This window comes from Camelus ferus, chromosome 20 (genome assembly GCF_009834535.1).
Source record: "Camelus ferus isolate YT-003-E chromosome 20, BCGSAC_Cfer_1.0, whole genome shotgun sequence".
NCBI classification, from domain to species: domain Eukaryota; kingdom Metazoa; phylum Chordata; class Mammalia; order Artiodactyla; family Camelidae; genus Camelus; species Camelus ferus.
This window is the reverse complement of record NC_045715.1, coordinates 31106518-31120116: the sequence shown is the minus strand read 5'-3', so window position 1 is coordinate 31120116 and position 13599 is coordinate 31106518.

Below are 13599 nucleotides of genomic sequence, written 5' to 3'. Positions count from 1 at the left end.
ATTATAACATCCTATTACAAAAAAACGTAATTATAACATCCTATTTTAGGCTGATAGCAACTTAACTTTAAAAGTGTATGGAAACTGCATATTTTTATTGCTCCCCCTCACAACTAAGGTTTTTAATGTTATAATTTACATCCTTTTTACATTGTGTATCTAATACCAAATTATTGCAGTTAGTTATTTTTATTTTTTTTAACTTTTAAACTGGAGTTGTAAGTGACTTATGTACCATCATTACAATATTAGAGAATCTGACTTTGACTGTATATCTGCTTTTGCTGATGAATTTTACGCATGTCTATTTTTTTACGATGGTAATTGGCACCCTTTCATTTCAGCTTGTAGAATGCTCTTCAGCATTTCTGAAAAGGCAGATCTAATGACAAATTCCCTTCATTTTTGTTAGTTTGGGAAAGTCTCTATCTCTCCTCCGTTTGTGAAGAACAGCTCTGGCAGGTAGAGTCATGTCCTGAGGACTCTGTATAGAACACAATAGCAGGGTTGTCAAGAGGGCGACATCAGACTTCCTGGGCTTCCGTCCCTTTCACAAGAAGGCCAGCTAGCAGCTACACATAAACAAGACACCAAGGGGCAAATCTCACCTTAGGAGAAGAGATCTGACCTCAATGGAGCTCCCAGCCAGACCGACATCATTCTCCGCCTTCCCCTGCCTCTCCCAGCTCTGAGAAGGAATTTGCCCAAGGCTCACACAGAGAGTTGATGGTAAAAATGTATCTAAAATCAGTGCAAGATTTTCTCCAGACACCTAGTTCTTCTCTCCCCCAAGACTGAAGCAATTCAACACACACAGTCACACACACACACACACACACACACAAAATTAGTAAGTTACCAACTTTTCCTACTGTTTCAGAGAGAAAGAAAGGTGTCTCTAGCACACTAGTGCAACACCAGGAGTTTTCAAAGTATGAATTCCTACATTTTCATTTACTTACAGTCTAGAACAGACAACGGAAAAAAATAAGCAGCATACAATAACTCTTAAGTAAATGAAAAAATAAATGTAAACAGCTGCTATCTGCCTCTATCCCCAACATGTCCACTACCACCATCCTCAACAAAAATTGTGACCAGTTAGATGATAAAGCTTAAAAAGAAGGTATATCTGACCTGCAGGATCTTTATCATCTTACTTGAAAGGGATACACATCAAAATCCAGAGATAACCTAAGCCTCATAATTTACGTTCAAGAGTCACTCAGTTCTCTATGTTTTTAACATTAAAATTCAAATTCCTTTAAGATGAATTTGAGACCTTCGAGGTTGTGTTTTGTTAAATCAACACACCATATTGATTTGGTCAATTTCGTCCACCAGTGGGAAAGCAAAGCAGTCGAACCACTGGTATCAAATGGCATTGATGCCTCCCCAAAAGTGAAGCAGTCAGCAAAAAAAGGAGAAAGAAAACACCTCCCTTTATATCGCTCTCATTACTCTCATTCACTGGACCAGAGAACCAGTTACTAAGAATCTCAGATGAGTAGAGAAATAATTATTAAAAAATTGAATTCTTGTCTACACAATGCCAAAACATCTAGTAAGTCTGGTTAAAAAAAAAAAAATGTTAACCCAGATGTTTGGCACTGCATAGACAAAACATCCAGATGACTGGCTGAACTTGTGAATAAACTGCTGACATGGGCCAGATGTTCTGGCTTCTTAGGGCTTCGGGGCCTCAGGGTCCCTGGGGACATCGGGAGAAAGCAGATGTCCCCTCTGAGCCTCCACCACCTGCATGCCTTCCTTGGAAACTGAAGTGGGTGTGTAACAGCGGGGTTGGAATGAAAAACGTCAACAATCTCCTTGGCAAAACCAAGTGAAGGCTACAAAAAGGACGTAATGTGCTATTTATCTGAAATCCATGTTTTGGGAAGTCACTGAGTCACGTCTATCTTGAGGCATTGTGGTTGCATTTCTAAATACTCTCCCCCTTGAGACTTTCTCTTTCAACCCAAGTTCTCGGCCACCCTTACCCAACCCAGGGTGAAGCGTTTTTTTATAGGCAACGGTTAAAGCTGAAATCGACAGCTGTCTCTTCGCTCGCATCTTTTTGCCCCTTCGCGGCTCCCTTCTTCTTATTTCCTGTTGTGTCTTTCCTTTCCTACAGAGGTGTGCAAAGCCGGAAAGGGGGAATCGGCATGGAGCCAGGGATGCTTCTGGTACAGCCCAGCGATGGGCAGCCCGGGCAGAAACGCCCATGGCCAGAGCAGGCAAGGCAAGCGAAGAGCAGCGGGGATGGAGGGCGAGGAAGGGACAGGGATGCTGAGGACCGCTCCTCCTGGAGGAGGAGACCCACGTGGCTGCCTGCCAGCCAGCAGAGGCTCCAGCAGCACTCGGGAGGGTATCAGCTGACAGGGTCGGGCAGAGCCACAGAACCTGGAGTCCCCTCCAGCAAATTCGTCCAAAAACGATGCCTTGCAGGAAACTGAGGGTAGCAGGAAGGGAAGAGTCTCACAAAACACCATGTGATTACTAGGCTCCCTGCTGTATTTAGAAAACAGCTTTGGCTTCCGTCAGAAAGTTCAGATATGCATTTAATCCCATTACATAATTTTTGTTTTCAGAAAGAGGTCTGTTTTGTTTCTTTAAAAAAAAATCGTTAAAAGATTTCCTTTGTGTCAGTATTTTCTGGAGCCTCCCTGGGAGACTTTGTGCTGCTCTGTAAAAGAAAACCTATGGTTGCTTCCTTGTCCCTCCTCCAGAGACTTATTAAAACAGTCTTCCTCCGACTGCCACTGGAGGAGGAGTTCCTGCCTCTCTCATCAGGATGCAATTAATAGAACAAGTGAAGTGATGTGGGAAAGAAAATAGGAAAAAAAAAAAAAAAGTAATTCCCAGCAGCCCTCGTGATGTGCACCCGGCACTTTGCTGGACTGGAGGAAATCAGGGCAGGGAACTCGCAAGTGAGAAGAAAATCAGCTACACCAACCGCCGCCATCCCACCCCAAGACCCACAGGACACACCCCGATTTCACGAATATCAAAAAATGGCAGAGACATAGTAAAACTTAGATACAAAAATAAAGAGTGTTATTTTCCTCTCTTTGGGTTAAAAAAAAAGATTTCTTCTCCCATTTCTCACCACCCCCACCCCTCCCCCCTTCCCCTCCCCTCATCCCCTCCTCTCTCAGGGGTTGGCTTGATTTAAAAAACTATATTTCTGCCCAGGCATTCAAAAATGCTGAGTGCCTCAAGCAAAGTAGTAGAATAAGCATGTTTCTTACTGCTTCTTGGCAACTCCGAGGCCCGAGACCTGCTTCTAATTAGGGCTCATGTGGCTTCAGTTTAGTATTATCATGAAAATGAAATTACCACTTTAGAAAAGTCAAGTTCTTTTGGAAGTGAAAACTGCAGGTCAGAGCCCACCAAAATTCCCCCAAAAATGTGCTCGAGAAACATCTTGTTGAAGGGTCAGGCTGGCCTGGCTGATAAACTTCCTGGGGTTTGTGATATGTGTCACTTCTCTGACAGCGTCCCTCACCCCTCACTCCTGGCCCTAGGTCAAGTTCATTGTCCTTCTTGAAGAAAAGGCATCTCTCTGATGGCGGATCCAAGCTCACTCGGCTTCTCTAACCCTCTGATGTCCTTGGACCCGCTGGCCTCGACCACTCACCTGGCTGGGACATACTCTGCTGTAGCTAGCTCTTTCTCTACTGCCGTTTATACTTCCCTCCCCCCAAAAGACTGTAAATTCCTGAGAGCAAGAGCCGTGTCTTTCCTTTTTTTGTAGCTTCATAAATTCTCAGAACAGGAAGGGACCTGGTCCAATCGCTTAACTTTAAAGATAAGGCCTCTCAACTAGTTTCTGGCAGACATGCTCTGAGGACCAAGGCCTCTGGCCACATCCAGGTCAGCCCTGAGCCCACGGAGAACCACCTGACCAGCAGGATGTCCTTCAAAAGTGCTGTAGACCAGACCTGGGAGAACTTGCATAGAGGTTGAGACCCTTGAGATTCAGGAAGACAGAGTTCAAATCCTGGGGCCATCACTAACTAGCTCTTTGACGTAAGAGTTTGTTTTACCTATTTTAGCCTTTGTGTATTCACATGTAAAGCTGGGGAAATGTGGTTTGTTGAGGATTAAAGAAGGTAATATATGTATTTAGCCCATGTGCATATCATTAGGAAGCACTACATAAATGGATATTGTTTTATTATCATTATGATTTGGCATGTTTGCTGGGACCCAAACAGAGGGGTTTCTTTTATGGAAAACTCCACAGTTTGTCATATGAAAACGTGGGTTTATTTGGAGGAAATGGTCTGTATCGGTTTTTTGGAACCATCTCTGTTATTATGAAATTCCAGGAACTGGAATAAAATAACAAGGAGGTGGGAGAGAGGGTGAGTAGATTCTTCACAAAAGCAGCTTGAACCAACCGTCCAGGAGGTCACCAACTGGTTGAGCACACCCTGCTTTTCAGGCACCGTGTCTGGTGCTGTTGGAAATTCGGGCCACATTAAACATGGGCTCTGTCTTCAAACGCTCACGTCTACTTAGAGACATAGAATTCACAGGAAGAAAACTAACTCTCCAGCTGTGGGTAGTCTATCTCAAGGGGTCTGTGGACCACAAATACTACAGAAGTTCAGAAGAAACAAGGATGGCTTCCAGGTGGCGTGGGCAGGGAAAATGTCACAGAGAAGGTACTGTTTAAAGGAGGTTTGGAAGAACTGGAAGGACTCAGCTAGGTGGAGATGAGGAAGGAGTGCTTCTTATGCTAAAGGAAGTGTGTGTAAAGGCTCTGATGGAGGAATTTCAAGGCATGTTTAGAGGCAGTGAAACCAGCCTGACTGAAGTTAAAGGTACACCTATAGGCTTAGGGAATGCAAGATTAAAAGACCTGCTTGAACATGTACTGTGAAAAGTTTTGAAAGCTTTGCTTATTACAGGGCCTTAGTATGACTGTGCCAAGTATGAATCAGCTTAGCATTGTGCAGTGTGCAACCTAAACTACTGTACTTCATGGTTTGGCTAAACTTTTGGACTTTATCCTGCAGGTAGCCATGAGGCACTGAAGATTCTTGAGTCAGATATCAGGATCTGGTTTTTATATATGTTGTTGAGGATGTTGCACTCAACTTGGAAGAGTTTTAGAAACGGACATCACGAATTCAATTAAAAAAAAAAAAAACTGACCACCAATTACCAATCTGGGTGTGGAGAAGGAGAGAAGTTATGGTGCTTTTTAAAGACCTGGCTCTTTACATTCACAGCCTCAGCATCTTTGGAGTTTAAGGAATCTTGGTTTGAGTTAACAGTTTTTTTAGAGCTAACTGGGGGTGGGGGCCCTGGGGGAGGTGGCGGATGGGGAGTCTCAGAATAAAACATATCCCAGTTGTCTAACCTTTATTATGGGCTGTTCTAAAATTCTCCTTATCTAATAGCAGAAGGTCTAAGGCGTTTAGAGGAGGAGGGGCAGGCTATGGGGCTGAGCAGAGGGGAGAAGCCAGGGGGCCATCTAAACCTCTTCAGAGGCAGGAAATGAAGGAGCAGGTGGAAGAGGGGGTGGCTTGGTCACGAATCCTCCATTTTCCTCTTCCCTTGTCTTGGGAAACAATTGTTCTGTGACTTACGTCAAAAAATAGACAAATCCATGGCTGCGCCAAGAAAAACTCCCCTGGATGGAGCACAACACTGAGTGTATTGAAAAGAAAACAGCCGTGTGTGGTCCTCCTCACATACGTTGGCAATTGCTGGGTGAGTTTCCATATCACAAGCTACTTCCAGTGCCATCTAGCCCCTGAGTCTTTAACCCACTGCCCCAGGCAGACAACCCCAAGGCACCCTGAGGCTCCCAGCCACCCCCAGCCCTGGGTCCCCGAAGCTTAACTCCTACTGACCACCAGGGAAGGCTAAAACTCAAAGGAGACCAGAAATTTTCTGCAAGCCTGGAAAGGTGTGGAGCAGATGCCGGGGGTGGGGGTGGGGTTTTGCCAAAGGGATGGAAATGGATGCCTGGGAGTTTCTGCCATCAACACCTACTTGTAGATTCAAGTTTGAGCTGTCATTTGCAAATGCCTGTGTAAAATAACCCATCTCCCATGACCTCAATGGAACATGACTTGGCTGGCGGGACACAGCATCCCGAGGAGCAGCGCAGCTTGCCCAGATCCTCACAGAAAGCTTAAGAGACCCCACAGTGGGCCCCACCGCTCTCAGGCAGGAGGACTGGATAGAGGGCGGGAATCCCACAGCCACACCAAAGGAGCCTTTTCAAACCCTGCTGTTGACCAAAGGAGAGAGGAAAGGTGGAGGGAGAGCTCAGGGATAGAGGATGACCCCCACGGGAGCACCAGGGACCATGTCCCCTGTCTTCCCCTCCCGCATCTGCCACACTTAGCCACACCCGGAAAAGTCACGTGTTCCCTCAGGAGAGAGCAGCCCAGGCAGAGCCCAGGTGACCCCACAGCATCCCATCCCTGAGCCGCCCCCAGCCCAGGTCAGACCCCTAATGGATGTGCCTAGAGGCCTCAGGCGGTCCAGCCAAGAAACCAGAAAGGAAAAGAAAATGACTGGGAATTGCTGACCAGCAGTCCTGTTTCTGTGGATGAGAACTGCGGGGTTGGGGGAATATGCTAACTCAAACCGTGCAGCTCCCAGAGCGAGATTCAGGGTGGCTGGCATTCCGCAAGCACGGCCACCGGCCACCGGACGGCAGCGGGGATTTTCTGCAGTTAGCCTTTGCCCTTCATCTCGTGTAAGTGCTGCTTGGACCACTTGGATCAGGGGGCCTCACGGAGAACCGCAGAGCAGCAGTACCCAGTGTGCTGTAAATTCAGCAGGAGCAGAGGATGCCCTGAGGCCCCTTGCCAACAGTCAGCACCTCTCGCTGTGACACACAGGACGTCTCTGCCCTCCTTTCTCCCTGCTTCTGTCTCTCTGCTGCCTTCTTCTTACAGACTGAAGATACAAGTGTGTGTGCGTGTGTCTACATATATACATGTAGTATACAATAAAATATATAAAACATAGCGTAATATAATATGCTACAGTATATCCCTGTGTGCCAGCATGCAGTCAAGATCCTTGAGACTGACTTTCTGACAAGGGCCAGTTTCTCAGCCCAGCACTTGGAAAATCAGCTCAGAGCAGGCTCAGTTAGAGATCGCCGCCCTATCACTGTTTTCAGGAGAAGAACCAGGCGATTCTCCCTTCAAGTGGCTCAAATATTCCTTGTGGGTGGATTCTTTTACTCAGTTCAAAAAACCAGAAGCTTCCACAGCCGTCACATGGGCTTGTGGATTATCAACAGGCTTCTGAGGTTGAGCAAACTGTGGGTTGCCTCTGGCAGAGGCCAGCTCACACCTGAAGATGGGGAAGGGTCTCCTCTCAGGGCCACAAGCCCTTCTGCCTCCCTTTCCTGACCTCCCTCCTCACCTCACCTCTCCTGCCTGCATAATGTTTTAAGAATGAGCTGTTCCCCACCACCTGTCCCAGCTCTACCCCGTGTCTAGAGGGACGCCAGCAGCACCTGACCCTGCCGAGTCGTGAAGCCTCACTTTCCTGGTCTTTTAGATCCCTGGACATTTAGAGATAAAAATCCGGTCAAAGTGCTGCAGTATCTCTGAGTATTCACAACGTCCACTGGGACCACAAAACCTGAACTTGTGCATCACTCAAGCTATCACCGCCACCCGGAGTCACCCCCTTCTCCTATCGCTACTTCGTCTCCTGCCACGTAGGCCTGCGCCCGATTCCCTCAAGAGGGCTCGTGGTCCTTCACCCATCAGCCAACGTTTGTTGAACACGGACTGGGTGCAGCACTGTCTGTTCTAGGTCCCAGGAATGATGCGGCCCGCGCAACTGCCAAAGTCCATGCCCTCATGGATCTTACAGTCAGACAGGGAGAAGGTAAATAAACACTTCTCAGCACGCCAGGGGACGATGCATGCTGAAGGTGGAAATAGAACTGGTTATGAGGAGGGAGCGTGGACTGGCTGAAGGGCTTGGGAAGCACTTCCGACAGCGAGAGGCTGGAGAGAGTGAAGTGTGATCAGAGCGTGAGCAGGGGGACATCTCCCACCTGTTAAAAGACCCCGAGTTCTCTATGGTGGTGGAAGGTGGTAACAAAAATTAAAATCCCTTTCATTATTGTAGCGCCCGAGCACTGATCATGGGCTTTACAGTCACCGTTTCATTTGCTTCTCACAGCGCTGTGAGGTGTATTTTTGCACAGTAAAGGGCAGAAATGAAGTCCCAGAGAGGGGAAGGGACTTCCTCAAGGCCATTCCGAGAAAACCCAGTGGCAGGGCGGGATGGAACCCAGTTCTCCTAATTCCCAGCCAGGTGCTTCCTGGGGGAATAAATCATGTTGGGTGATCCTAATATCTGGCATATTTGGCTTAAGACTTCAACCAGAGGTACCTTCCTCAGATACATACCACACCTGTGTGCAGCCCTGATTCCCTTCCAGCTGGACCGAAAACATAACCACGTGGTTACAAATGGGCAAAAGAGTCACGGACTCACCATAGGTATCCCACCCTTAGAGAAATAGGAGCTGAACATACTCAATCAAAAACCTAACAAGAGGGAGTCAAGAGCGGAGTGTGCACACTATGTCTACTCTATTTGCTATAAACACTGCAAACGTGTGTATGTGTGTCCTTGCTCACTTGTGCATGTTAATAAAGGGATGTCTCTGGACTTTTGACATGTGGGTCCAACTCTCCCTGTAGGTAATGGAGTATAAGGTAGAAATTTGCCAGTCCTGGGTGACTTTGGACAAATCTTTCCCTCTCTGGCCTCGGTTTCCTCTTTCATAAAATGAACCATTTGAATTAGATGCTCTCTAAGTTTGTTTCTCCTCCTGACTTCTTACAATTCTATACAAACATGTATTTTTCAGTAATAAATGTAGATTAGGTCCTAAGTAAGCCCTTTGGTGCTATGCCTCATCGTACCTGGCTAGAGACTTTCAATTATACTTTGTTACCTTCTTGATTTATTTTCCCAACCAAGAGGCTCTTCCCAAGCTAAAAAGTTCCTAAGCTTTGCTGGGACGAGGTGCAGGAAATGTTCATTTTCTTCTAAATCAGTGTCCGTCGCTGACTGAAAAATTGAGACAGGCTTACACTTTAGGAGATGGATATGGGGGATAAAAGAGAAAAGAGGAAAAAGGCAGAAAACAAGGAAAGGAGAAGAAAGAGTAAGGGAAGGTGAGGAAAGGAAGGGAAAGAAGTGGTGGGTGGTGGGTGATGGAGTGGTGGGGGCAGGGACAGGAAATGTCCTGGAAAGTATTTCCAGAGCTTTGTGATCTGTTCCTTGTGTAAGGCATACGGGCTTCATTAATAAGAATGTGTGTGTGTATGTGTGTATATCCTGAAATGTGTATTAATCATGCTGGTGACGAGCAGATGAAATCAGTGATTCCTGAAACTTCCTCTGAAATCAACTTGAGAGACCACGTACGTGATGTTTCCTCAAACTGGCACCAACGTATCCATCCTTCATGGGCTGGTGTCCAGGACTCTTTCCTCTTAGGCTTATCCTTCACTCCGAGATGGACCTCCTTCTCCAACCCCATCACTGGTTTCTCTTTCTCTCCTGGACGGGGAAGATTTGTGGCATCTCTCCCCAGCCAGCTTCAGCCAGGGAAGCTTTTACTCCTCAACGTCCACATGTTGTCTACAACCTTTGAACCTTTCACTCCACTTTCTTCTTTCTGGTTTTTTTTTTCCTTGAAGTCTTCCAATGCATTTTACCTTCACCTTCACCTAGAGCGTCTCATATCTTATGGAAATAATCTTCAGTCTGAGTGTGTGTACGTCTATGAGGTCCAAAGGCTTTCTGGGGGTAGGGTGAGGAACAAAGGCAAGAATAATGTAAGAAAATCATCTCCCAGAGCCTCAACTTCCATAAATGTTCTTTAAATCAGCACCTCCAGTTGGCCACGTCTGCTTTTTCTTCCCCTTTCATGCTCATCATTGTCCTATTTGACAAAATATGATATATTTCTTGCCCATCCAGGTCTTGCTTTGGGGTATGACTTTGGAAGTAAAAACCTCTGGGGCACCAAACAAGGGACAATTCAATAATGCATTGTTCCAAAAGGAACTCTTTGACAGCAGAGTAATGTGGACTTTAGCAAGAATTATTAAAAGGACAAAATCTTGTTTCTTCCAGGAAACCAATTAATGGCAGGGCTCTGTGAACTTAGCTGTGGGACTATCCACCTATCTATGAATTAAGAATTGATCGTGGCCATGGGAACATATCAACAAGTGTATTTGAATTGAAATTCTAAGTTAGATTTTTTTTTTTCTGACAATAAACAAGGCTGATCTGACTGATTTATTTGAACAAGTGAACCACCTTGGCCAAGGGGGCTTTATGTGAGGGGAAGTTTTCACAAACTGAATGAATTCTAAGGTTATGACAAAAAAATATATTTAAAGCACATATGCAATGTGCCAGAAATGGTAACATTTGCATCAATTAAACTTGTGATTTAAAAAATTTAGATGTTGGATAGATTGTTTTTTTTTTTTATTTCCAGTGATTTGTTGCCCTCTGAAATAAGACCTTGTTATTATAAGCCATGAAGATGTGGGCATGTTTGTTATAGCAGCATAACCTAATACAAGCTGACTAATTATAATATCAACTCAAAAACTTCTGAAAGGAAGGGTAAGTATGTTTTCAAATTTTATTTAAGGAGTGTGAGAACAAAAGGACTGCCAATCTCCATTTTAGATCAGTGATCCCTTCCCATGAAATAAATCACCTGTTACATATCCTCCAGGTTTATGACAGATGTGAGCACTGGAGATAGAGAAATGAAGAATTGTACTCCCCAGTCTCAAAGAAATTGGCGTCTAATCCCACAGAGATACAAGATACCCATTGCCTGATGAGTATGACCATAGATGTGGGGCCAGAAAACAGAAGGATCACAGAGAAGGGAATGATTCCATTTTTCTAAGGTAGAAGACACAGGGGCAGGATTACTAGAGGACATGGAGTAGGTGAGGATGTCTCAGTCAGATACGAATGCATAGACAAATTCCTAGAGATGTAAAAGGATGTCGTATGTTTTTGTGAAGTATAAGCATCTGGTATTGCCGGAATCCACTCAGAAGCAGTGGAGGGAAATACAGCCCACGGCAGACAGACCCCAGATCCCCATCACCTGGTGTTCACACCCTCATATAATCCTCTCCCTTTGGGAATGGAAAGGTCTTATGACTTACCTCTTACCAATAAAATATGGCAAAGTGATGGGACTGATTCTAGTCTACTGCATAAGACTCCTAGAAGACTTGCCCTGGAGTTTCTTCTTCCCTTGTTGGCTGTGAGAAAGCAAGTTGCCTTGAAGTAAGTGGAAGCCCATGTGGCGAGAAAATGTAGAAGACTCCTAACAGCCAAGGGAGGCCTCACTCCTGAAACCACAAGAACATAAAACCTGCCAACAGTCAGAGTGAACTTAGGAGTGAAATCTCCCCCAGTTGAGCCTCTGTTGAGACCACAGCCATAGCGGATAACTTGACAGCAGCTTGGTTGAGGCTCTGACACAGAGAAACAAGCTAAGTCATGACGCCCAACACACAGAGACTATGAGATAATAAATGAATTGTTTCAAATTGCTAAGTTCATAGAAACTTGTTACACATCAATAGAAAACTAAAACACAGCAAAACGTGTGGGAAGGGGTCCTTCTAAGGAGTGCAGATTTTATTATGTGCTTAATGAGCAGCCAGCATGATGGGCTCAAAAAAATAGAAATGACACAGAATTAAGTTTTAGGTTGATCATTCTGACAATAGGGATGGAGAAGGGCTTCAAGGGGCAAAGTTAGAAGCCTCTCACCTTCCACAAAACAGGCACACAAATGAGCATGTGACCTCAGATCAAGAAATATCAAGAAACATGTATTTACTGAACATCTACAGGATGCTGTGTCAGTGAAGAGAAATATAGGAAGAGTCACAAAGCATGGTCCCCACCCTTACAAAGTCTTATGTCAAGTCAGGGAGCGTGATGGATGTGCAGACAGAGTCTTGTTTGTTTCGTTTCACTTTGTCTTATTAACTAACAATTATCAGTAAGTGGATGGTACTCAAGAGGACAGATGGATCAAAGTCTCTTCCCACTTTGGGAGGAGTGGTCAGCGATGGTTCTTGTGAGGGGTGATTCTGAGATCCATCTTGAAGGCTGGGCAGGATTTGGATGAGCAAGGGTAGTGTTTAATGACCTCCAGACAAGGTCTAGGGAGAGAAAATACAAGTTGTTTTGGAGGAAAAGCCTAGTGCCGGAACTTTTGGAAAGTAATTTAGAGGGAAAGATTGAAGTGAGAAATTGGGATAACTTTTTGCCCTTTCCCTTTCTTATTCACCTATAATGCAGACTATGTTTTGTAATTTGTTGACGGGTCACCCAGGAAGGCTTTATGGAGGAGGTGAGACACGAGCTGGTTCTGAAGGAGGGCAGGGCTTAGATGAGAACCTAGGAGCAGAGAGAACCTTCCTGGGAGGAGCAGGGGTGGCCAGTGCCAAGTGTGGCAGTGGAGCGGAGGTTCAAGGGACATAGAGAAGATCCACCTGTAAGATAGAGGGTTGGAGAATATAAAGAAATACAGGAAGAGGAGGATGAGAAAGTTGGTTGGAGGTCAAACTTTTACCCCATAAGCTTTAAGATTAATCAATATCCTTTTGAGCCCACGCATTCTTAGCCCAGCCAGGACCCTGTTACTCCCTATTTATCACTCTGTAATAGTTTTCTGTTGTCTTTGGGGTGAAGTCAACACTCCATCCAATATCTACAAGGCACGGTCCAGCCTTTGCACCTCTCTGGCCTTAACGCATATCCCTAAGATGTCTAGCACCCAGGCTATTTTCCTCGGGGCACCTGGCTTCTTCAGTCCCTGGGTCCTTTGCACAGCCAGGGTGGGTGGCTGGAGGAGGGTGAGGGCACGTTCTAGGCGGGGTTCCCCGGAACTCTCCACTCCTCAGTTTGAGGTCTTTCTTTGTCACAAGTGCTCACGGCATCTGCTTGCTTTGAAGAGCTTACCACCTGTGTCATCACAACCCTGGGTGGGGAGTCGCTGTGTGTCTGTGGGTCTAGCTGGACTACGGGCACCTAGTCTGTGATGCCCACCACCTCGTTCCCAGGCTGCGTTCTGCCTGGCACAGAGCTGGCGTGCAATATTGGCCCGATGACTGGGCAGACCCCTGGGTCCACCCTCGCCCGGAGCGTAACCCATCATAAAGGACAAGAACCGAAGCCTGAAAGAGGTGTCTCTACCACGCACACTCACCCACCTGGGACAGGGATGCCATGGGACACAAGTGCACACCACTAACTGGCCGCGAGGGAGAGAGTTTTACAGCCACCCCTCAGAACTCAGAAATGAAAGAGGAGAAAGGAATAACGTCTGGCTTGGCATCCCCACACTCCCTTATCTCCATAATGATTTTATTGGCTAGTGCTCATGACACACTTACGGTTTTTTTTTTTTTTTTAAATCACCCATTCATAGATAAGAAACCAAGAGATTTTGATATGCTTGGGGTCACATGGCAAACTGACAGTGCAATGAAAGGTTCAAACTCAAAACCATGAGATAGTCAA